Here is a 24,932-nt window from a genome sequence, read left to right as displayed (position 1 = left end):
AATTTAATCGATGTACCTTTGGCTGTCGAAGACCTCTACGTGTCCATGAATGAATTCAATATGCTTGAAGTCGAAGGCATCATTAAAAAACTCAGGAGCTGGAAAGCCCCTGGTTACGATGGAAGAACTGGTGGGATGATGCTGGCTGAATAAGAAGTGCCTCCAAGAGTACAAGATTATTTTGTAGGATGTGGCATGAAGAGGCAAACCTGGTGAGTGGGAGTTAGGAATGTTGGTGAAAATGGCAAAATAAGGAGACCTGACTGATTACAATATTTTCAGAGGCATCACAATTATATCAGTTACAAAAATAATATAGTATGCTTATTTCAAAAGAGACAGAGAAAGATTAATGAAAAGCCGAGATGAACAAGCAGGATTTATAAAAGTCCTAAGCCATGTAGGCCTGGGTTTTCTAACTAGTGCCTTTTGGAGCCCAGCTGAACGTTTGGTAAACTGACCTCTATTAGGGCGTGCGAAGAGCATGCCCTAACCATCTCCATCTACCCTTCATCATTATCTCATTCACATACAACACTCAAGTAATCTTGCTTATGCCTGTAGTACTATTTCTAATCTTGTCCTGCCATTTAAATCCCAATATCCTTCTGAGGACTTTGTTCTCATATCTGCTAATTCTAGATGAGATGACTTAATTTTTGCGTTGACAAGCTGACATCAGATAAAAGAAATATAAAGAAGGTAAAGAGTAAAAGTATAAAATTTATCAGTGGTAACAGAGCATGGCTACAAGTGAACTCCCGTTAGGACATTTTCTGTGTTGGTTATCAGCCTTCTTTGGTTAGGTTAGCACTATGGGAGACACTAAGGAGACAGAATGGAGTTGGAAGGAAGGAATATCCTGGGTTTTGTGGTAAGGAGTCAGAATACAAAAGTCTGAAAGATCAGGTAGATGATAGGTTGGTAGTATGTAGGGATGATAAATATCCAGATATAGAGATAATATTAAGTTTGAAAGGAAAGGCTTTAGAAGTGACAAAAGAGATGAGAAAAACCAAAAGGTACAGATGGTTCAAAGGTAATATTAATGAAATTAGATGAAGTATATCTAAAGGATACCATAATGGATAACCATGGGAAGATGAATGAGTACTTAAAAAATAAAGAGAATCTGGTGAAAAGATGCAAGACTTCATAAATAGATGGGAGACCGCAGCTTCGGAATGCATTAATGCTATAAGAAAAGTTTGTTTGAGGGAGAGGCTGAAGGTTTTTCATCTTCTGGAGCAGGCAAATCTCACTGAGAATCAAAAACAGATGGTGTTGGCTGCATGTGGGCAAGATAAACTATTGTATGATTCTGTGTCAAATATATTGAAAAGAATTTGAAGGATTTGGGAACAAGGAAGAGGATGATTGGTAGGGGTAGAAATATTTGGATGAAGAGAGGTGGAATAAATCCAATAAAGAGAGAAGGGAAAGTAACTGTGTGCTATATGTAGTTCAGAATGGCATTGAGATAGAGATTGTCCTCGGAATCATCAGAATAAAGAAGCTATATGTACAGTATTACTAGGAAGGGTTGAAATATGGATATGTAGAGAAGATTGCAAGAAAAACAGACATTTTTTATGAGTAAATAAGCACTATAAGAATAATTAGTTAAGTTGTTTATTTGAAGTCAGGTCACGTGTTCTTGTTGTTAGAGGAGGAGTGCGCTGATTGGATTCATGGTGATTGAACTATATTGGTGTTGGGGTGGTCTCTTGTCTATTGGTTTGCATGTATTTAATGTTAAAATTGTTTTTGTGTTGACAATCTGACATCAGATAAAGGAAATTTAAAGAAGCTAAATATTGTAAAAATATTAAATTTATCAGTGGTAGCAGAGTGGTTAAAAGTGAACCTAGGTTAGGACATTTTCTGTGTTGGTTATCAGCATTCTTTGGTTAGGTTAGCACTATGGGAGACTAAGGAGAAAGAATGGAGTTGGAAGGAAGGAAGGAATGTCCTGGGTTTTGTGGTAAAGAGTCAGAATACTAAAGTTGGGAAGATCAGGTAGATGATAGGTTGGTAGTATGTAGGGATGATAAATATCCAGATATAGAGATAATATTAAGTTTGAAAGGAAAGGCTTTAGAAGTGGCAGAAGAGATAGAGAAAAACTGAAAGGTACAGATGGTTCAAAGCTAATATTAAATTAGATGAGATATAGCTATAGGATACAGTAATGGATAACTATGGGAAGATGAAGAAGTACTTTATTTTAGAGAGAGAATCTGTTGAAAAGATAAGAGATTTCATAATTAGGTATGAGACTGCATTTTCAAAATGCAGTAAGGCTATAGGAAAAATTTGTTTAAGGGCTAAAGGTTTTTTATCATCTGGAGCAGGCAAATCTCCCCGAGAATCAAAAACAGATGCTGTTGACTGCATGTGGGCAAGGGAAACTACTGTATGATTCTGTGTCAAAGATATTAAAAAGAATATTTGAAGGATTCAGGAACAAGGAAGATGATTCGTAGGGATCTGAAAATAAGAATATCTTTAGAGACAGAGGGGGATACAATTGTGGGGGTAGAACTAGATGGATAAGGAGGTGGAATAGATCCAATAAACAGAAAAGATTAAGTAACTGTGTGCTATATGTAGTTCAGAATGGCATTGAGCTTGAGATCGTCCTCAGAATTATCAGAATAAAGAAAAGCTTTATGTACAGTATTAGTAGAAAGGGTTGAAATATGGATATGTAGAGAAGATTGCAAAAACAGATTTTTTTTATTAGTAAATAAGCTCTATAGCAATAACTAGTTTAGAAAAAAAAAAAAAAAAAAAAAAAAAAAAAGTTGTTTATGTGACGTCAGGTCACATGTTGTTGTCGTTAGTGAGGGCGATTGATTGTCAGAGGATTAGTGCACTGATTGAATTCATGGTGATTGAACTATATTGGTGTTGGGGCATTCTCTTGTCTCTATTGGTTTGTATGCATTTAATGTTACAATTTTTTTCGTGTTGAAAATCTGACATCAGATTAAGGAAGTTTAAAGAAGCTAAATATAGTAAAAATATTAAATTTATCAGTGGTAGCAGAGAGTGGTTAAAAGTGAACCTAGGTTAGGACATTTCTGAGTTGGTTATCAGCATTCTCTGGTTAGGTTAGCACTATGGGAGACACTAAGGAGTTGGAAGGAAGGAATGTCCTAGGTTTTGTGGTAAAGAGTCAGAATACTAAAGCTGGGAAGATCAGGTAGATGATAGGTTGGTAGTAGGGATGATGTTAAATATCCAGGTATAGAGATTAGATTAAGTTTGAAAGGAAAGAGATATATAGGTAAAAATAAAGGTACAGATGGTTCAAGGCTAATATTAAATTAGATGAGATATATCTTAAGGATGCCATAATGGATAACTATGGGAAGATGAAGAAGTACTTTAAAATAAGAGAGAATCTGGTGAAAAGATGAGAGGTTTCATAGGTATGAGACCGCAGTTCGGAATACATTAAGGCTATAGGAAAAATTTGTTTGAGGGAGAGGCTAAAGGTTTTTATCATCTGGAGCAGGCAAATCTCACCTTAAATCAAATGCAGATGGTGTTGACTGCATGTGGGCAAGGGAAACTACTGTATGATTCTGTGTCAAAGATATTAAAAAGAATATTTGAAGGATTCAGGAACAAGGAAGATGATTCGTAGGGATCTGAAAATAAGAATATCTTTAGAGACACAGGGGGATACAATTGTGGGGGTAGAACTAGATGGATAAGGAGGTGGAATAGATCCAATAAACAGAAAAGATTAAGTAACTGTGTGCTATATGTAGTTCAGAATGGCATTGAGCTAAAGATTGTCCTCAATCATCAGAATAAAGAAAAGCTATATGTACAGTAGTACTAGAAAGGGTTGAAATATGGATAGGTAGAGAAGATTCCAAGAAAAACAATTTTTTATAAGTAAACAAGCACTATAGCAATAATTAGTTTAGAAAAAGAGTTGTTTACGTGACGTCAGGTCACGTATTGTTGTTGTTGTTAGTGCGGGCGATTGATTGTCAAAGGATTAGTGCACTGATTGAATTCATGGTGATTGAACTATATTGGTGTTGGGGCGGTCTCTTGTCTCTATTGGTTTGTATGTATTTTATGTTACAATTATTTTTGTGTTGACAAGCTGACATCAGATAAAGGAAATATAAAGAAGGTGAATATAGTAAAAATATTAAATTTATCAGTGGTAGCGTTGAGCGGTTAAAAGTGAACCTAGGTTAGGACATTTTCTGAGTTGGTTATCAGCATTCTTTGGTTAGGTTAGCATTATGGGAGACACTGAGGAGTTAGAAGGAAGGAATGTCCTGGGTTTTGTGGTAAAGAGTCAGAATACTAAAGTTGGGAAGATCAGGCAGATGATAGGTTGGTAGTATGTAGGGATGATAAATATCCAGATATAGAGATAATATTAAGTTTGAAAGGAAAGGCTTTAGAAGTAACAAAAGATTGAGAGAAAAACTAAAAGGTACAAATGGTTCAAAGGTAATATTAATGAAATTAGATTAAGTATATCTAAAGGATGCCATAATGGATAACTATGGGAAGATGAAGAAGTACTTTAAAATAGAAAGAGAATCTGGTGAAAAGATGAGAGGTTTCATAGATATGAGACTGCAGCTTTGGAATGCATTAAGGCTATAGGAAAAGTTTATTTGAGGGAAAGGCTCAAGGTTTTTCATGTTCTGGAGCAGGAAAATCTCCCCGAAAATTAAAAGCAGATGGTGTTGACTGCATGTGGGCAAGGGAAACTATTGTATGATTCCGAGTCAAAGATTTTGAAAAGAATATTTGAAGGATTCAGGAACAAGGAAGAGGATGATTTGTAGGGATCTGAAAAGAATATGGGTAGAGACAGAGAGGGATACAAGAGTAGGGGGTAGAACTAGGTAGATACCAGGGAGAGGTGGAAGAAATCCAATAAATAGAGAAGGGAAAGTAGCATTGTGTGCTATAAGTAGTTCAGAGTGGCATTGGGCTAGATATTGTCCTCAAAATCATCAGAATAAAGTAAAGCTATATGAAAAAAAGTTCGATGAAAATAAGACCAGTAATGTGGAAAATAAGCATAGGTTTAAACAAGTTAGAGAGATAATGTAGAGGAGAAAATTTATGTAGGAGAAATTCAAGAAACAGATATGAACTCTTGGGGGAGAAGTTGATGCTATTTTAGATACAGGATGTAAAGCAACTGTGTGTGGTGAATTATGACTAGCTAGGGTTGTAGTTGGTTTAAGCCTAGGAGAGTTGAAAAGAATGAAGGACATCAAAGAGGAATCAAACAAGGTCCTCAAGTTTGGTGAATCCTCATATAAATCTAAAGGTCTAATGGAAATTCCAGTTTTGTTAAAAGCAAAGAAATTTTATTTGAAGACAGAAATTTTGCAAGGTGACATACCATGGTTAATAGGGAAGAAAATGGAGTAGGATGGGTATGAGGATAGATATGAAAGTAACTCTTGTAGAAATAGAAGCATTAAGTGAAATAAGAATTAATTTGAGAGAGGATGAACCGAGTCATTTAAGACTACCAATTCTGAAGAGAGTAAAAGAAAATTAATGTTTTTGGGATGGAAGGGACTAAGTAACAAAGAAATTTAAAGGGGCAATTATGAAGTTACTCCTACAGTTTGGACAAGGAAGGAGAGAAGATATGGAGGTTAATAGTAGAGGCCAAGTGGAGTGATGGGTTGGGTGGAGGAGAAAAGGAACAAGTTAGGAGGCTAATAACAGATTTAATTGCAACTTGTAAAATATGTAGCAAGTATAAAAAGAATCCAGGGAAACCTGTCATTGGATTTTCTTGGAATAGAATATTTAATGAGGTTGGCTTCAGATATAGGAGAGAACGAAGAAAGGAAGCTTTTAGTTATTGTTAATATGGCCACCAGATGATGTCAGGCATACTGGATTAATGACAAAGGGCCAGAAACTATCATAAGAACCTGCATTGATGGGTGGTTCGCATTTTTTGGAGCACCTTGTAAACTACTTTCTGATAATAGAGTTGTTCCAAAATCAACAAAATTAGAACAATGACTGAAACGTGGAATATAAATTGTTGGCTACAGAAGCAGAATCACCATGGGGCAATGGATAGTGCAAGAAAACAGTTGGGAATCTTCAGAGGAAGTCCGAGGAAAATGAGAAATGAGGAAGATGCGAATTAGCCAATAGCTTTGAGATGGGTGGTATGTGCAAAATTTTTTAGTAAATTATGAAAAATTTTCACCTAATCAGCTACCTTTCGGTAGAAATCCTGCATTACCAAATTTAGTAGGGGAGACTTCAAATCCAGCTAGTAGAGAGATAAGTACGGAAGAAGGGGTAGTAAGGGATACATTGAATCAAGTGCACAAGGCTAGAGAGGCTTTCATTAAAAAAGTGTCTTGCAGCAAACTAAGAATTGCTTTAAATTAAAACGCAATGTTCTCTTTGAGGAGGCAGTAGTTGGAGATGAGGTGTTTACAAGAGAGAGGGTCAAAAGGAATGGAATAGGCCTGCTGAGGTAGTAGGAGTGTCTGGTAAGTCATGGCAAAACATGGTAGTTCACCGAGAGAGAGAGATAGCTAGGATACACATTACAAGACTTCAAGGTAAAGTAACAGAAAAAGAAATGTCAAAGGTTAAAGGAAATGGGGACAACAGCATGGATGACATAGGTGTACCCGAGAATAACGAAACAAAGGTACAGGGGACATTAGTGATTATTGGATAAAAGAGGGAAGAGAATAGAGAGAGAGGTAGTGAGAAAGATGAAAAAGATGTGGGTAAGGAAGACTACAGAAGAATTATCTTAGTCGAGAAAAGGGAACTGGGTCACAGCAGTAAATAAAGACACTAGTCAGATGGAAGAATGGACTATTAAGTTTGGCTGGTAAAAGATCTAGTAAATAATGGGGAGATGCGTACAATGTACATATCACGAAGAGGATAACTTTAGCCTAAAAATATGCTGTTTTGTTGCCCTTACCTTCCTGCCAGTTGATGTCGGTGGATACAGGCAGTCAAAATCCTATGTAGATAGAATGTTCGGCATCAATGTACAGACGAGGGACACTTGTTTATACTACAGTTTAATAGCCTTCAGCAGCACTGCACCCTGAAACACAAGGTTAACGTTAGTCACACCATTATTTGGAAGCTTATTGATGTGTTTGAATGTGAGGAAAGGTTTGCCCGTGTTAAATTACATGAAGTTAGCCAAGGAGAAAAGGCAAGCCAAAAGGGGTTTCAATAAGATTTCAACTTATGAAATATGACAAATTTGGAGGTAATTTGTATTTTTCTAGCAATAAAAACCTGGAGCTCTTTACTGAGGAGTATTATTTCGGCCAAGCTGAAACCAGCCGATAAATTTTTTGTCAGGGTGTAACTACCCACCGCTGGCTTTCTGGCAGATTATCGCTTCAGTGATAGTGTCTCCAGCCATTTCTTTGTCCTTTATCCAGACAAGCAGCAGTCTCTCCATCTCATCATGGAGGTGGCTCCACTTGCTGGAGAAGAGTTACGCCCTTAGAAAGTGTTGCTGCTTTGATAGCTTCCTTCTGCTTAAGGATCGTTCCCATCCTAGATGGATTTCAGTCATATTCCTTCGCCAGCACACTTAACCGCATGCCAGCCTCGTATTTCTTTATTATTTCCATCTTCATCTCCATGCAAAGCATCATACTCTTCTTTCCCTAAACATCAGCAACTTTCTTAGGACCCATGGCTAATGATGTATCATAGGATCACACACGATAGCAGTAGGTACTACAGTAAAATTGTTACGCAAGCGAAATCACAAACACCAAGTCATTGAGTACAATACCGTTGCCGAAACGTGAAGACACAGGAACGCCCATACGTAGATGCACGATGGGATACAGTACAGTAGATGCCGACCAATAGAAGAGCATGATCTCATGGTACAGTAGTCGTCGTCGGCGCCCACTCGTGTCCGAGTATTGGGTTCTGTCGTTAGTCATCAGCCTCCTATCTATGGGGTGGGTGCTTATGCCTGATGTGGCTGTTAAGTCCTAGTCTGTGGTGGATGAGTCGCGGACAGTGTTCACAAGGGAGGGTAGGTGGTGGGCGGGGCTGTTCTAATCGCTCTCTCCTTCTTCTTCTCCTAGCCTCCTCGTTTTGTCTCCTCCTCTCCTCGAAGTCCACGGTGCCATGGTGTACTGTACTTCTCCAGGTTTTCCTGTCCCTGGCTGTTTCTTCCCATGAGGAAGGATCGATGTCAGTTAGAGCCAGGGTGCGCTCTAGTTGATCTTTATAGCGCATTTACGGGGATCCTCGTGGTCAGTTCTCCGTAGAATATTTTCTTTGGGAGCCTAGATGGATCCATCCTATGCACGTTTCCTATCTAGCGGAGGCAGTGGTGGATGATGGTGGCCTCCACGCTGGTCAGCGAGGCACGTTCTAAGACTTCAATGTTGGTGGTGTGGCTCTCCCAGGGGAATTTTCAAGATCTGCCTCGGTTTCCTTTGTTGGAAGCGTTCTAGGTTTTTAATATCGTTTCTATATAGCGTCCATGTTTCACATGCATACAGGAGCGTGGAGAGGACTACTGCCCTGAACACTATTATTTTGGTGGTCATTGTCAGTGCGTGGTTGTTAAATACGCGGCAGTTGAGTCGGCCAAAGGCGGAGTGGGCTGCCCTGATCCTGTTCTCCACGTCCTTTTTGCTTGTGGGAGCTGATGTTAGGATGCTCCCTAGGTAGGAAAACTGGTCCACCTGTTCTAACGGTTGGTCATTCATTATGGTATTGAAGTTTGGGAGCATCAGTCCTGATGGATGTTGGACGAGGGTCTTGGTTTTATCTGTGTTGACTTGCATCCCAAAACGTTCGTAGGCAGAGTTGTATGCATCAGCTAACGACTGGGGGAATCTCGTTGAGCATTGCTGCGGTGTATAGCGAGAAACACGTTGGGGCCAGAACACAGCCCTGCTTCAGGCCTCCGTTGATGTGGAATGGGTCTGAAAGAGAGTTCTGGTGGCAGACTCTCCCAACCATTCCGTCATGGAGGGCACGCACCAGCTTGACAAAATCGGGTGGGCAGCCATATCTTTTGAGGACAGCCCACATGGCAGGTCGAGGTACTTTGTCGAAGGCCTTTTTCAAATCCCAGAAGATGAACATTATGGGCTGTTGTTGTTCGAGGCTCTTCTCTTGTAGTTCTCGCGCACAGAAGATCATGTCTATGGTCCCGCGGGAAGGTCGAAAGCCGCACTGGGACTCTGGCAGGACGTCTTCTGCGAGAATAAGGAGGCGGTCAAGGAGAATCCGAGCGAAAATCTTACTCGCGATGCTTAGTAGTGATATTCCCCGGTAGTTGTTACAGTTCTTCCTGTCTCCCTTCTTGAAGATGGTAACAATGTTTGCATCGCGGAAGTCACTGGGGAGGGTCTTGGTCTCCCATATTTTCAATATAAGGAGCATCAAACGGTTCCTCAAACCGGGGCCACCGTGAGTGAGGAGCTCCAACGGGATGTTGTCTGGCCCTGGGGCTTTGCCGGGCTTCATGCACTGCAGGGCCTTGTTGAAGTCATGGATGGAAGGTGGTAGTGCCATCCAGTGACGGACGGGATGCTGCGGAGTCATTCGCAGGAGATCGTCTGGGGTGTCTGCTTGGTCATTGAGGAGGTTCTCAAAGTGAGACCTCCACCTGGCCAGGATGCCCTCGCTGTTGGTGATGGTCGTGGCCCCATCCGCGTCCTTCAGGCTGCCCACTATTGACCGTGTGGGATCGAATATTTCCTTTGTTGCTGCATAGAAGGTGCGCAGGTCACGTTGGTCAGCGAAACTCTGTATTTCTGCAGCTTTTCTTTGCCACCAGGTGTTCTGGGCTTCACGGATCCCTCTTTGGCAACCAGCTTCAGCCACCTCGTGAGCACATTTGTTACCTGCTGTTGGTTGGTTTTCCAAAGTCAGGGGTGCTTGTCGTTTGGTTTCAATGAGAAGAGAGATGGTAGCATCATTCTCATCAAACCAATCCTCAACCGACGATGACAAAGCTGCCTTCTACACCCAGTTCGACCGCACTATCCAGGCAGTGCCCGCCAATGACAAGCTCGTTGTGCTTGGCGACTTTAATGCCCGAGTAGGCAAAGACCATCGCCTGTGGGAGGGAATCATCAGCCGCCATGGCATTGGAAATTGCAACGCCAATGGCCAACTCCTACTGGGTCTGTGTGCAGAACACCAACTTGTGGTAACCAACACCATCTTCCAGTTAGCAAAACGACAAAAGACCACATGGAGACACCCACAGTCTAAACACTGGCACACCCTGGACTACGTCCTGACCAGAGCCAGAGACCGAGGAGACGTCCGCATCACCCGATCCATGCCCGGAGCGGACGACTGCTGGACAGACCACAGACTCCTCATCTCCCGACTCTCCGTGACGACCCTACGACCACCCAGAAAGGCACCTGACAGCGTACCACACCAACGCTTTGATTGTAGTAAGCTCCGCAACCCACAGGTGGCACAGAACTACAAGGCGGCCTGCGAACAACACCTCGCAGACCCCGTGGGTCAGGCCACTGTTGAGCACCACTGGACCACCCTCAGAAACGCCATGGCCCGTGCCGCGGAGGAAACACTAGGCTACACCACCAAGAAACGGCAGGTACAGTAGTAACTTGCATCCAAGTAGGGAAATCATCAATATAAATATCTGTTCCTTCCAGACCGCAACTGACCCTATTCATTATTAATCTCTGAAAAGTGCATGCAGCATTCTTCATGCCAAAGGGCATAACCTTGCATTCGTAAAGTCCAAAAGGAGTAACAAATGCAGATATCTCACGAGCACGATCGGACAATGGAACCTGCCAGTACCCTTTCAACAGATCCAATTTAGTAACAAACTTGGCAGATCCGATCCGATCCAGACAGTCATCAATACGAGGTAATGGAAAAGAATAACCTTTGGTGTGGGTATTAACCTTTCGATAATCCACACACATGCGGAACTTGCCATCCGCCTTCCACATCAGTACTATAGGAGAGCTCCGGGGATTCACTGATGGCTGAATAAGGTCATGCTTCAACATGTAGTTGATCTCCTTACTGACCTAATTCAATTTTACAGCGTTCAGACGGTAAGGACTCTTATAGGGGAAGCACCCCCCACGTCAACATCATGGCTTAAAACCAGGGTTCTACCTGGGGCATCCGGAAAAAGTTCTGAAAAAGAATGGATTAAACTAAGCACTTCCTTTCTTTGATTGTTTAAATGTCCTGTTTTCTTGCCCTTACCTTCCTGCCAGTTGATGATGTTGGTGGATACAGGCAGTCAAAATCCTATGTAGATAGAATGTTCGGCATCAATGTACAGACGAGGGACACTTGTTTATACTACACTTTAATAGCCTTCAGCAGCACTGCACCCTGAAACACAAAGTTAACGTTAGTCACACCATTATTTGGAAGCTTATTGATGTGTTTGAATGTGAGGAAAGGTTTGCCCATGTTAAATTACAAGAAGTTAGCCAAGGAGAAAAGGCAAGCCAAAAGGGGTTTCAATAAAATTCCAACTTATGAAACATGACAAATTTGCAAGTAATTTGTATTTTTCTAGCAATAAAAACCTGGAGCTCTTTACTGAGGAGTATTATTTCGGCGAAGCTGAAATCAGCCGATAAATTTTTTGTCGGGGTGTAACTACCCACCGCTAGTTAGGGGTGGGTTGAATTGAATTGAATATAGGATTTAGGCATTAAGCCAAGCACTGGGGCATCAAAGGCCATTCAGCGCTATATAACGAAAATCATTCAATCATATCTGTATACTCACACCATTTAGTATCATTTTAACCTTTAATACAAATCGCAACACTTTCATACAATAAAATCTAGATGTGAAACAAATAGGGATCAAAAGGGTAAAATAAATAAATAAATTCATAAAATCAATTATAGCTCGTAATATAACCCAATACTTTGTATAAATTTTCTCAAGTTCAGGGTATTACAGTTTTCCCCCAGTATATCTCTTAAAGGTTTGTCCTGGAGTAAATGTGTCCTCCTCTGAAGATTAGAAACAGGACAATCGACTAAAATATGTTTAACATTCATTGTCACTAGACAGGTATTACAAAGAGGGGAATGTCTCCCTTCCCCACTCTTCATTAAATAATTGTGCGTTGCATGTGTATGGCCAATACGCAGCTTAGTTAAAATAATGGTATCCCTCCTACTTGTAGAATTACAAGATGACCATTTATCCACCAATGGGTGGATTTGTTTCAATTTTGTATTGGTGGTCAGTTCAGACCATCAAGCTTGCCACTTATTTTTACAGTAAAGATGAATCTCACTTTTAAGATCTTTGAAAGGACTACTCAAGGGGGATGGATTACTTAGCCCTGAAGCTTCCTTTGCTGCCTTATCTACTTGTTCATTTCCATCCACCCCAACATGGGCAGGGACCCAACAGAAGTGAACACTGATACTCTTCCTAGACTGCAGAAGTACTAACCAGTCCTGCACCTCTTGTACTAGATGATGGCCAGGCATAATTTGTTTTAATGAGAGTAAAACACTATTGGAATCCATAAAAATTGTATAAAAACTATTTTGGTTGCCATTTCTAAAAATATGTTGGACTGCGAGAATTATTGCGTACAGCTCAGCAGTAAATATTGAACAAGAGGATGGGAGTTTCCTTCTAATAACAATATCCCCCACCACAGCTGCACTTCCAACTCCTGCAGCCGATTTGGAGCCATCTGTAAAAACATGTTTCCCATGATGTTGAGCAGCATGATTTAAAAACTCACTTTTCATTACCCTACTAGGTAAGGTATTTTTCCCTCTTGCCATAAAACATACTTTAACAGGTGGATTACACCAAGGAGGAGATTTTGGATATCCTACCTCTGCTATCTGTGCTGTTAACAAGCCTACTTCTCTAGCATCATTTTTCAGCTGTACTTCCAAAGGCTTAGGCACTCTAGATCTGTTAGGAGCCCGATCTAAAGGCGCCCTAACATATTTACAGTTAGGATTGTTTCTCACAGCAAGGGACCTAGCTAAAAACCTCAAACTCAACTCCTCTCTGCGAATGGAAAGGGGAGGTATGCCAGAATCAACATAGAGACTGTCAATGGGAGATGTTCTGTAAGCACCTGTGCAGATGCGAAGCCCAGCATTGTGAACAATATCAAGTTTTCCAAGTAAAGTCTTTGTAGCTGACCCATATATTTGGCATGCATAGTCTAACTTGCTCAGACACAAAGATGTATAAATTCTAAGCAAAGTTGTTCTATCAGCACCCCAATCAAAATGCGATATCACTTTCAGAATGTTCAGTGACTTCTTAACCCTGATAGATCAGTCATTTATATGGGGACCAAATGTCCCTTTCTTGTCGAAAATGACTCCAAGAAACTTGACATTATCCTCATATGGCAAAATGCAATCATTTAAGAAAAGGGTGGGGATCTCTTCCCTTTTACGAGTACGAGTAAAGCGAATGGCTTTGGTCTTCTGAGGAGAAAACATGAATCCACGAGAATTTGCCCAAGCGGAAGCAGCATTTATTCCAATTTGAAGATTCTGGCATGCTTGTAGTGCAGATGATCCACTACAATAAATTGCAAAGTCATCAACAAATAGTGATCCTTGTATGCCAGGAGGTATGTGACTCATGAGACTATTAATAGCAACAGCAAACAAGGTCACACTCAATACGCTACCTTGGGGGACACCTTCTTCTTGCATGTAGGATGAAGATAGTTCTGACCCTACTCTCACTTTAATTGAGCGGTTTGATAAAAATTCTTCAATAAAAGAGAACATATGTCCTCCTATACCCCACAAGGCCAATTGCTTTAAAATACCACCCCTCCAGGTGGTGTCATATGCCTTTTCGAGGTCAAAAAAAAGACACCCACCACCTGGTTTTGGTTATAAAAGGCATTTGAAATTTCCCTTGATAACATCAGCAAAGGGTCTAGAGTACTTCGGTTCTTCCTAAAACCAAACTGCCTGTTAGATAAAAGATTTTTTGATTCTAGATACCACAAAAGTCTGTTGTTGATCATTCTCTCAAATAGTTTGCATATGCAACTGGTCAAGGATATGGGCCTATTACTAGATGGCAGTTCTGGGTCTTTATCAGACTTGTGGCCTGGAATTACAATTGAAGTATGCCAGGAATCAGGAGATGTATGGGAAGCCCATAGACCATTAAAGGTTTCTAATAAAAATTCCTTGGTATCCACTGGAAGATGTGATATCATTTCATACCGGATGCCATCCTCACCTGGGGCAGCTAAAGAAGAGCTAGAGATAGCATTTTGCATCTCCTCCATACTAAAAGGCAGGTTAAAAGCTTCAGTATTTGAAGAAGCAGGAGGAACAACAGATGTTGATGCTCTAATTTGTTGAAATGCTGGGGAATAGTTGTCAGCACTTGATACATGGGCAAAGTGCTTAGCAAGAACCTCTGCTACATCTTTGGGGTCAGATATATATCTATTATTTTCCCTTAATATTGGTAGAGGCTTAGGGACGAATTTACCTTGAAGTTTTCTAATCTTGTCCCGTATTTCCTTTGAAGGAGTTCTAGTATTAATATTAGATATATATTTCTCAAGTATCTTCTGAAACAAGTTCGGGTCACTTTTCTTGCGTTGGCACATTCTTTACTCCACCAAGGAACTACAGAGCGATGAGGTAAACCGCATGTTTTAGGTATAAACTTGCTAGCATTATCATCAATAATATTTTCAAGATGTTGATAGGCATGCACTGGAGATGTAAATTCATCATACTTTTTATCAGTGAGTGAACAGTTTTCATAAGCTGCCCAGTCTGCCTCGTCTACCTTCCATTTTGGTGGACACTGAGAAGGAAGATTATGGACATAATTTAATATTATTGGCCAATGGCCACTGCCATGTAGGTGTTCATTTACTGACCAAAGGTAGTCCAATCGAATGGATGAGGAACAGATTGACAAATCAATGGCTGATGTAGAGTTGTGGAATACATCATACCTAGTTGGAGAACCATCATTCATTAGTATTACATCATTGTTGTCGATTAATTCTTCAACAAGATTACCCCATCTATCGCACACATTTCCACCCCATAAAGTATGCTTTGCATTAAAATAAAAGGGGCAGGAAGCTGATTGATCAGGTCTTGGAGGTCAGAAAGTTTAAGCCTTCTTGGATTACCAGCATGATCTTAGAGGAAAAGTTCTAAGGATGGTTCAATATATAGCAAGCATAAAGTAATTTTTTTCCCGATATGAGTTCTAACTGCACATGCCTGTAGTGGTGTATTGAGTAGGTTGTTTCAAATTTTACAGATTTGTGAATAATAAAACCTGTACCACCTTGAGCTCTTGCAGCTTGCAAAGGAGGGGATAAACAAAAATGATAATTGAGTCCAGGATTAAATGGTTTGTCACTGATCTTGGTTTCCTGTAGACAAATTACCTTCGTGTCTGAGTCTCTGGTTAAAGTTTTTATTTGCTCAATGCTAGTACTTAGACCTCTGCAATTCCACTGGATGATAGACATTATCTTTTGTTATTATTTTTCTTCGTCTCATTTGTCTTTTGGGACTTTTCAGAGATGAAAGGCTTTACTAAGCCACCACTCTTCTTTCTTTCTAGGATCTTTATACAAGTCAACCTTAGGATCATAAGCAGTAGGGCACTTACCTGACTTAGATGAAGGTGAGGATGATGGGGACCTTTTCCTCTTTGGAAGATCTTGTTTTCCAATCTCCATCAAATCAGGTAGAGATTCTGTCTGAGACAATACATTTAAGGTGGTGGAAGCCACATTGGCTTCCTTGGAGGATTGTGCTAGAACTTCAACAGTTCGAGCACTTAACCCAGAAGGCTGGGCTACTACCTTTAGGGGAGATGCTCCTATCGGTGACGTTACTTTTGGTGTATTGGAAACCATATTGACCTCTTTGGAGGTTTGTGCTCGGGCTTTTATAGGCTGAGCACTTGACCCAGATGGCTGGGCTACTACCACTAAGGGAGATGCACCTGACAGGCCAGGTGCTACCACTGGTCCCCCTGTGGTAGTAAGGAGTAGTGGATTATAATCTTTTGGTGGCATCTTAACCGCGCGAGCAAAATTAAGTTGCCGATTGAGTAAATACTTTGCATAACCTACACTTATATGTTCAGCATTTGCTTTCAAGATTGCAGCTTCTTCTTTCTTGTATTCTCTACACCTTTTATCATTTGATTTATGATGATCTTTACAGTTTGCACAGGTTGTATCTCTGTTGCATTGGCCATGTTCTAACAAAGAACAGTTAATACAGATCTTCGTATTATTGCAGTACCGGGAAGGGTGACCGTACTTGAAACAATTAAAGCATTGTAAAGGCCTAGGTTTATATTCTCGAACATGTACTCTTTCATTCTCAATAATTATATGATCTGGTATAACAGGGGTTTCAAATGTTAAAACTACCATGCTTGTTTGAGGGATCTTACTTACTTTCCCAACATTAGCAGGGCACATGTCCAGAATTTCTGGTTCTGAAAATTCATATAGATCTTTATCAAAAACTACTCCTTTACCATAGCTGAAGCTCATATGTGGTTTAATATCCTTAATAGGATCAATTTCTGCAATCTTCATGCCACAAAGCATGTGAGCTTGAGTATCTGATTTTGCATTAATCAAAACAGATTGCTTACCGTATCTGCTAATATCCTTACTTTTAATTAAACCAACTTTTTTTGTATAAAATTACTAATCTTATAATAGTTATAATTATCTATCTTCCCAGATGCAATTATCCATGTTGGGGGCTTGGGGGTTCTTACTTCTGGAAGTCTATGCTCTATTTCTTTTTCCATCCATTCTTCTGGTTTATATACCTCTAGGTGTCTTGGTGCTTTATCACACAGAGCCCCAGAAATCAAACAATCGTCAATTTTTATACTCTCTAAATTTTTATTTGCTTCTGAAGCAATCTCAAAACTTGAAAATGATACCCAAGCTTCCCAAAAGCCTCTCCTACCATTAAGCTCCAATAAAATTTCTTTGATTGCCCCAAATCTACAGAAGGCTTCATGAATTATGTCATAGCTACAACCAAATGGTATGTTTTTTAAGAGGAGAATTTTCAGATTTTTTGTTGGATCTGGTAATGAGCCAGAACCAGAGAGTAAAGTATTACTGTTATTACAAGAATCATTTTCCACCAGTGCCGATAAATTGTCTTTAACTACACTGGTCAGAGAAGTATTGTTGGAAGAATCCTTTTTATTGCCGAGGTTGTCAACAGAGCTTTCCTTACTTAAACAAGCAGAAGTTGTCAACGGTGTCTGGGGTTCGCCATTTGATCCAGGGGTACGGGGAACATTAAGTTTACTCATTAATTATTTTTGGGGGGAGGGAAGGGGTCATAATAACAATGAAAAAAATACAATGGAAAAAAATAAAGTTTAAGGGAGAGAAAATATTAAGAATGTCTGAAATTCCAAAGAAGACACCGTTAGCCTTTCCTGGAATTAATTTCTCCACCAATGACACCTGCAAAAGCTGCTTACCAAATGTCCACTCCCTACCCTACCACAAAGGGATGGTACCACTATGATTAGAGTGGCTCAAGTGTATGCCAAACCCGCTTGATGGGACTGAGAGCATTTTAAGAATACAATCATCCCCACTCTAATCATAGTGGCAGGCAAACCGGACAGAATGCCGAGAGTCCTATCTCTATGAAATCGCCAACCCCTGGAATCCGAAGGCCAAATTTCCTACGAGATAGTTCCGTGTGCCAGTATGGGAATACTGACACTCCTAGGTGTCCAAACCTTTTCGGGCAGTTGGCAAGACCACCACAGCTCCCACAATTGATTTTGAAATAAAAACCAATCCTGGATACAATGTCCCCTCTAAAAAACCTGGACAGTGAAATGGGTAAGAGAGTTTTGACAGCAAGGTTGGAGACAGCTGATAATTATGAAGGAGGAATAAGCAATAAGAAGTAATAGAAAAAGAATGAGAGAAATTTAGAGTCAAACTGAGAAAAGAAATTCCCCAGTTCGAGAGCCCTCTTGCCCGTCACAAGCCTTCAGCACGGGAATGATATGCCGTGCTGAAGCCCGATGACTTCATCAAGGCATTCTCTCGTTAAGAGGGCACCTCTGAACGAGAAGACCTCTCGGGAAGAGGAGGAACCTCCTCCATTGGTGCGATGGGGGAGTATTCCTGCTCGTCTGACTCTCCTGAGGAGGGGTAATCCTCCTCCGCTGGGGAGGGCGAGAAGGTCTGAGGGGGAGTAGGAGCCTTGCGTTAGGATCTGCGCGGGGACAAAATAGGCCTCGGGGGAGGAACCACGGGAGAGACTCCTCTCCTCCTCTTCAGGGGGGAGGAAGCTGCCGATGGTTCGCAACCCGAATCAGAGGGGGCTGGCTTAACCGCCTGCACAAGAGCTCCGAGTAGGGTGCCGAACCAGGGCTGCTGTCTGACAGCCGCGCTGTCGGACACTCCCTCTGGAAGGAAGGGGATCGAGGGATCCCTAAGAGGAGTTGACAAACGAGGGTTTGCCTGCAGGGCTGAAAGAGAAGAATCCCTAGACCTGTCCGGGGAACGCTCCCCCTCTGGCGAGCGCGCTGGTCTGCGCTTGTGGGGAGGGGAGCGCGACATGGAAGGGTCCGCCTGGCGGCGATTGCGCTGGGGCTCGTGTATCGGCCCCAGATCAGGGTCGCGCGAGGATGAATGGCGCGATGCTGGAAACTCACACGCACCCGCGGGGGCGGGCGCGAGGGCGCGCAGGTGGGTGTTCAGGAGCGATGGTGCGCAGCAGCTGGAGCATGATCGCGAGAGCGCGCAGGCGATGGAGTAGGCGTGCGGTGATCAGGAGCTGGAACAGGAGGAGGCCGAATGCGCGGGCGCGCAGCGACCTGGCGCGGCCCCGAGGAGCGCGAGATAACGGGGGCACCTGAGCGCGTGTCCGGAAGAACCGGTCGAGGGCGCGTTAGCGCTGGAGCAGGGTCGCCTGGGGGCGAGAGGGTTGGCGCCGGTCCGATAAGACCGGCACACTCGCCTGTGGGAGCGCTGGTCGCGCATCAGGGTGTGGTCGCACCGGGGTGCGCTGCTAGGGAGGCCGCGTGAGGGTGCTCTGGACTTCGTTGGGCAACCTCAGTTATCTTAAATACAGGAACAGGGCGCGTAGCAGGAACAGGGCGCGATACTGGAGCGTCGTGCGCGATCGTATCAGTAGCAAGCTCGTGCGGTCTGGAGGGAGAGCCCAGAGGCGGCCGTGAGCGCCCGTGCGCTAACTTGGGAGCCTCTACAGCGACTCGATGAGCTGCATCGACGCGTGGTCGCGTTGGTGAGCGCGTGGGCGCTGGTGCAGGAACTGCGCGCGTACGCGTATCGCGAATCTCCCTAGGTGGGCGCGATGGGTCCCGCGCATTGGTGTGCGCGTGAGCGCTGGAACTGGAACCGCGCACGGGCGCGGGTCGCATTTATCCCCCGAGAGTCGCGACGAGTCCGCAGGAACCTGTGGGCGCCTGTGCGCCAACTCAGGAACTTCCTGGACCGCGCGCGATGAAACAGGAACTGGGGGGCGCCGAGGCGCTGGAGGGCGCAGGTGGGTGCGTGGGCGCAGGCGACCGCTGGGGCACCGGTGGATGCGTAGGCGCCGTATCAGGAACTGGCCTCGTGTGCGCAGGTGAGTGCGGCAGTGCTATATCAGGAGCAGGGCGCGTCTGCGCAGTTGGGCGCTTGCGCGCTACTTCAGGAACTGCTGGAGGGCGACGGGGCGCCGAAGGGCGTGGGCGCGCAGGGGAACCCTGGCGCGTGACAGGAACAGCGGCGCGAACGCCTCAGGGTGAGCACCGAGGAGCTATGTCAGAATCAACAGGAGCAACAGCAGGCAGGTGCGCATGCGGTGCCTTGCGCTTAGGGACGAGGCGCAGTTTCGCGCTCAAGTCCCTGCAGCCCGAAGGACCTGGAGATTGCGCAGAGGCAGGATCAGGTGGCACGTAAAGCGCATCAGGAGCTTTAGACGTAGATGGTCTGGGCGACAGGTCACCTTGTCCCGAAGGACGACCATCCTCCGAAGGGGATCGCGAACGATCCCCGGAGAGGTCTAGGTTGGTAGCTGGCAAGACAGGAGAACGGCGAGTCGTCTCCTCCGCAGAGGACTGTGGTGACGACGAGCCGAAGAGGCGCCTCTTAACCCCTTTGAAGGGGGATGGAAGGCCTCTACGGCGAAGGGGAGGACGAGCCTTCCGCCTTATACGACCACGAGGGGCCGTGGGATCAGCAGGCTGACCATCAATGGGCCTCCGAAGAGGAGTCTCTATAAGTGAACTCCCCCGAGAGGGAGTATCACCGGTAGGAGAGACCGTGGGACTAAGCTCCTCCCTCGAAGCATGTTCGGAGGGGGAGTCAGAGCCTTCCGCTACCGCAGCCGCAGGAACAGGCGTTTGGCCAGACCCACGGGATGTTTCCGACACAACAACGTCAACCACAGACAGAGGATCTATCTCCGCTGAAGTTGACGATTGTTCGGCAGCCGCACCCCGTTTGATCATGTCAAACAGGGCTTCCTTGGAGGGCGAACCCTGCAGCCCCAAGGAAGCCCAAAGCTGAAAAAGATTATTATTAAATATAACTACCTCCTCCGGGGGGGGAGGGGCAGCCGCCTTGCTATGGGAGGCAACGACCTCTCCCTCACCCCGGGATCAGTTAATGACATCAACAACATTATGGTCTACGCTACCACTCGCCGGCCTCTCGGAAGAGGCCGCTCGAGCGGGAGCTTCGGAGGAGGAAAGGGCACCGGAAGAAGAAGACCTGGGATTTTCTCTCTTCCGAGAAGCCTCCGAAGGAGAAAGATCCCTTTTAGCCTTCTTCTTACGTCGCCGGGCAAACCTCTCCCACTGGGAGGTAAACGACTCCCAACACTCAATACACACGTTAGACCTATCACACCGTTGGCCCCTACACTGAGGGCATAAGGAGTGAGGATCCGTGTCCACGGCCGACATAAAGGTCCCACAAGGGCGGCCGGGAAGTCCAGGGCACGTATGCATGACGAGTAATAGAGGCCAACTTCACACACACACTGAAAAGTCAACAAAGAGGAGAGTGCTGACAGGTCTGTCATCCCTCCGAGCCAAAAGTAAAGTGAGCTATTCACCGGTGTGTGTGAGGGGGGAGGGGTAGCTATCTACCCCTCCCTACCCCCCCGCTAACGATCGGTGGGGTAGGAAACCCTCGTTAAAACTTCGTAGCTCGTCATTCAGCTACGCCGAAGTAATTACCCCATGTAAATAGCGTGGTTTGTATTTCAGCTACGGAACAAAACATGGTCACTGACCTTTGACAAAAACTCACTGCACGAGTCACATGAATCACTCTTGGATAACTCCTCCACGCTGTTCTGTTTTGATTCGCTGCACGCCTCTCTCCCCCCCCCCCCCCAGTAGCAACTACATTACAAGATCTCTGGGCAAAAACTAATAAATACTGGAGGGGCACTCAGTAGAGTGCTTACCTCCGCCATGGGAGCTTATTCCTCGACCCTAACATGTATCAATTGGTGTGGATTTTTGTACGCTCAAATATGAGCCAAGTTTGAAGTCCCTGTGACCACGATGTGCAAACCTATGGCTGATTACGTGAATTGGAAATTTTGCTTGATTGTAACCTTGACCTTAGAAAATTTAACCCTTTCCAGCTTTTCACGTTCACGTAACCGGTAATCCCTGCAAGTTTCATTACTCTATGATTAAAATTGTAGCCATGGAATTGTTCACAAACACATAAACAGGGGGTAAAACATAACCTCCTTCCAACTTTGTTGGCAGAGGTAATTAACTACTAAGGAGACATTCTGGTCAATATTTCAAGTTCTTATCAGCAACCTTTGGAATCAAAACCCAGAACACCATGTACATACTATAGAGTATTAAGCCTACATTAGATACCTGTGTCCTCCAGGGTGGCCAGACTTAGAAAACTGAAATAAGGGATACTTAAATTGGAGAGGTAGTTGAACAACATAGACACACAACACACAACTTTCGTAAAGTTACACACGCAGAGACTTGGCTACATTCATTACATATATTGAGGCATCAGAATATTGCAATCAAGCATGTTTTGCAGTTTTAAAGGATATTATGATGAAAGCCTTTCCATAATCCTTATAAAAATATTTTTAAAAATTTCACTTAAATATTTTTTCAGATCTTTAAAATACGGGACCCAAAGATGGTTGATATGGGACACGGGACAAATTTCATAAATATAGTACAATAACGTCTAATACCCTGGTTACCCTGCGTTATCACGCAAGAGACAACGTTTGTATCGGGAATGACATTGCATGGGTCATATTCACAAAATTTGGCCTCTTTAGTCTAGCAATGAGAATTGAAGATCATTTAAACCATTATTTGTTTTTTTGCCAGGAATATATAAAAGGAATGAAATAACCGAGCTTCCGCAACCCTACGAGGAAGACCTAAAAAAAAAATAATAGGTTCATTTTTATTAAGTGAAACAAATTTAGAAAATACAAAATGAATATTATACCTGATATAGAGAAAATGACAAAGCAGCATAAAAGAAAGTAAACTCAAAATAGTTAGATTATAGTACGCGCTATTGTAGAGGCTATGCCTCGTCCCTGAACCCGAAGAGAATGGAAAGCAAGAACGAAGGAAATAGGAGCAGGGATACAGCAGAAAACTTCAAAGTAGGAGCAGATAAGGAATGGGGGGTAAATTTACAGCTTAAACTATGGCTGGTTTAGGGATAAAGAAATAGCATGGAATCCACAATAACAATTACAGGGAAGCAAAACCTATAATAACCTCAACCACCTAACCAATATACAGTAGGGTAATTCCAACTTATTTCCTGGGTAGGCTTTGCCCACCTATACCAAGTTAAGCTTTGGTATTAGTCAAATTAACCTATTCAGGTACCATATGACCACACTAAAGGTAAATACTAAAGGTAAAATTCATCAATAAACTATTTAGGTAATTACATTAGGCTTAGGGTTGTGGTGGCAGATGGAGTAACGTCGCTGACTGGTGAATGCCAGACTGGGGTTTGCGTCCCGCTCAAACTCGTTAGTTCCTTTGGTCGCTGCAACCTCACTCCCCTTATGAGCTAAGTATGAGGGATTTGGGGAGCCTATAGGTTTAATTGCTATGTCATCAGCAGCCATTGCCTGGCCCTCCTTCGTCCTACCTTGGGTGCAGTTCATAAGTATATATGGTCAGTCTCTAGTCTAGGGCAATGTCACTGTCCCTTGCCTCTGCCATTCATGAGCTGTCTTTAAACCTTTACTGTCCATAACCCATTCACAATCACAATTTGGATACCTAAAGTAAGGCCAATACCAAGACTACAATAAACTGCTACTACAATTACGAAAAATAAGTCACTAAGGTTGCTTTTCATATAAAAATGACGTAGATTGAATAAATCTACTTTAAAATAGTTTCTCCTACTTCATAAATATAATCGAGGCCATAGCATGAGCTGTTTAAATCTACGGTAGGGTTGGCAGACAGATGACAGGTGGCCATGTTGGCCAGTCGAGTTACGCAAAGTAATTATCTATACACAGCCGAGTAATTACAATTACAATGGCAATCTTCTGAGATGACCTTAGCTTACACCAGCCATCGGTAGAAACACAACAGCTACCTTTAAATATCACAATTGTAGACAATGCGTACCAACTTACCAAGAGACTGATTCTCGATTAGTCTTGTCTTTGCCAGCAAATACCAAATAGTACGTCTTAGACAGTACATCGAGATGTTAGTTTATTCTTTGGATGTTTAGAAAAAAAAAACATAATTAATTGCGTGAAAATACTTACAATAAGCTAATTGCAGCAGGAGAGACACGGTTTTCTTGAACGAAACTTCCCGCACAATATCACCACAAATTAGGTCACGTGACTTTGTTTACATTTTCGTCAACGTTCCAACAGCCTTGCGAGCCACGAAGGGAACTGTATTTTAAACCAAGGTCTATAGACCTTGTTTTAAACCATTTATCTATCATATATTTTCGTAAATCACAACGATATATTATGAATATCTTTAATATATCATATTTAATCCAATGATTTTTAAATAAATTGCATGGCCTTCAAATTTAATATGATTAATGACTAGATGTGAACAAATAAAATTCGTGATTATTTCACAGCACGTAGTAGGTTGCCAAGGTACCTGCCACCCGTCGAGATACTACAACTAGGGTGCTACTGGGACTTTGACTAACCAGATTATTATCATTATTATTATTATTATTATTGGCTAAGCTACAAACCTAATTGGAAAAGCAGGATGCTATAAGCCCAGGGGCTCCATCAGGAAAAAATAGCCCAGTGAGGAAAGGAAATAAATAAACTAAAAGAGAAGTAATGAACAATTGAAATAAAATACATCAAGAACAGTAACAAAATTAGAACAGATATTTCATGTATAAACTATAAAAACTTCAAAAAAATAAGAGGAAAAGAAATAAGATAGAATAGTGTGCCCGAGTGTACCCTCAAGCAAAAGAACTCTAATCCAAGACAGTGTTCCCTTGCTTGAAGGTACACTTAAGCACACTATTCTATTTATTACATTATTTCCTCTCCTCACTGGGCTTTTTTCCCTGTTGGAGACCTTGGGCTTATAGTATCCTGCTTTTCCATCTAGGGTTGTAGCTTAGCTAATAATAATAATAATAATAATAATAATAATAATAATAATAATAATAATAATAATAATACGAGACGAATATATTAAAATAAATTATTTTTATTTGGAGTAATATATTCAATTCTTATATATATATATATATATATATATATATATATATATATATATATATATATATATATATATATATATATATATATATATATAAATTGATAATACAAATATATTAGAAGAGA

At 42.4% G+C, this 24,932-nt stretch overlaps 1 long non-coding RNA gene across 3 annotated transcripts in view; it reads right to left on the bottom strand.

Moving 5' to 3' along the window:
- The window catches only part of LOC137619752 (uncharacterized), a 66,088-nt gene extending 42,097 nt beyond the window's left edge, over nt 1–23,991 (bottom strand). The window contains exons 1-3 of one of the 3 annotated variants that reach the window (XR_011039967.1): nt 23,859–23,991; nt 11,263–11,394; nt 6,977–7,105 (exon numbers count right to left, since the gene is read on the bottom strand). This is a non-coding gene — a long non-coding RNA (uncharacterized lncRNA). Of the gene's footprint in view, nt 1–6,976; nt 7,106–11,262; nt 11,395–23,720; nt 23,741–23,858 lie in introns of those variants that run through there. The other 2 variants (XR_011039968.1, XR_011039970.1) reach the window with 2 other exon arrangements.
- Between the last annotated feature and the right edge of the window lie 941 nt (nt 23,992–24,932).

Source organism: Palaemon carinicauda, chromosome 26 (genome assembly GCF_036898095.1).
Source record: "Palaemon carinicauda isolate YSFRI2023 chromosome 26, ASM3689809v2, whole genome shotgun sequence".
Lineage (NCBI taxonomy): Eukaryota > Metazoa > Arthropoda > Malacostraca > Decapoda > Palaemonidae > Palaemon > Palaemon carinicauda.
The sequence above is the reverse complement of the archived record's forward strand: the minus strand, read 5'-3'. Positions and strand labels throughout refer to the sequence as shown.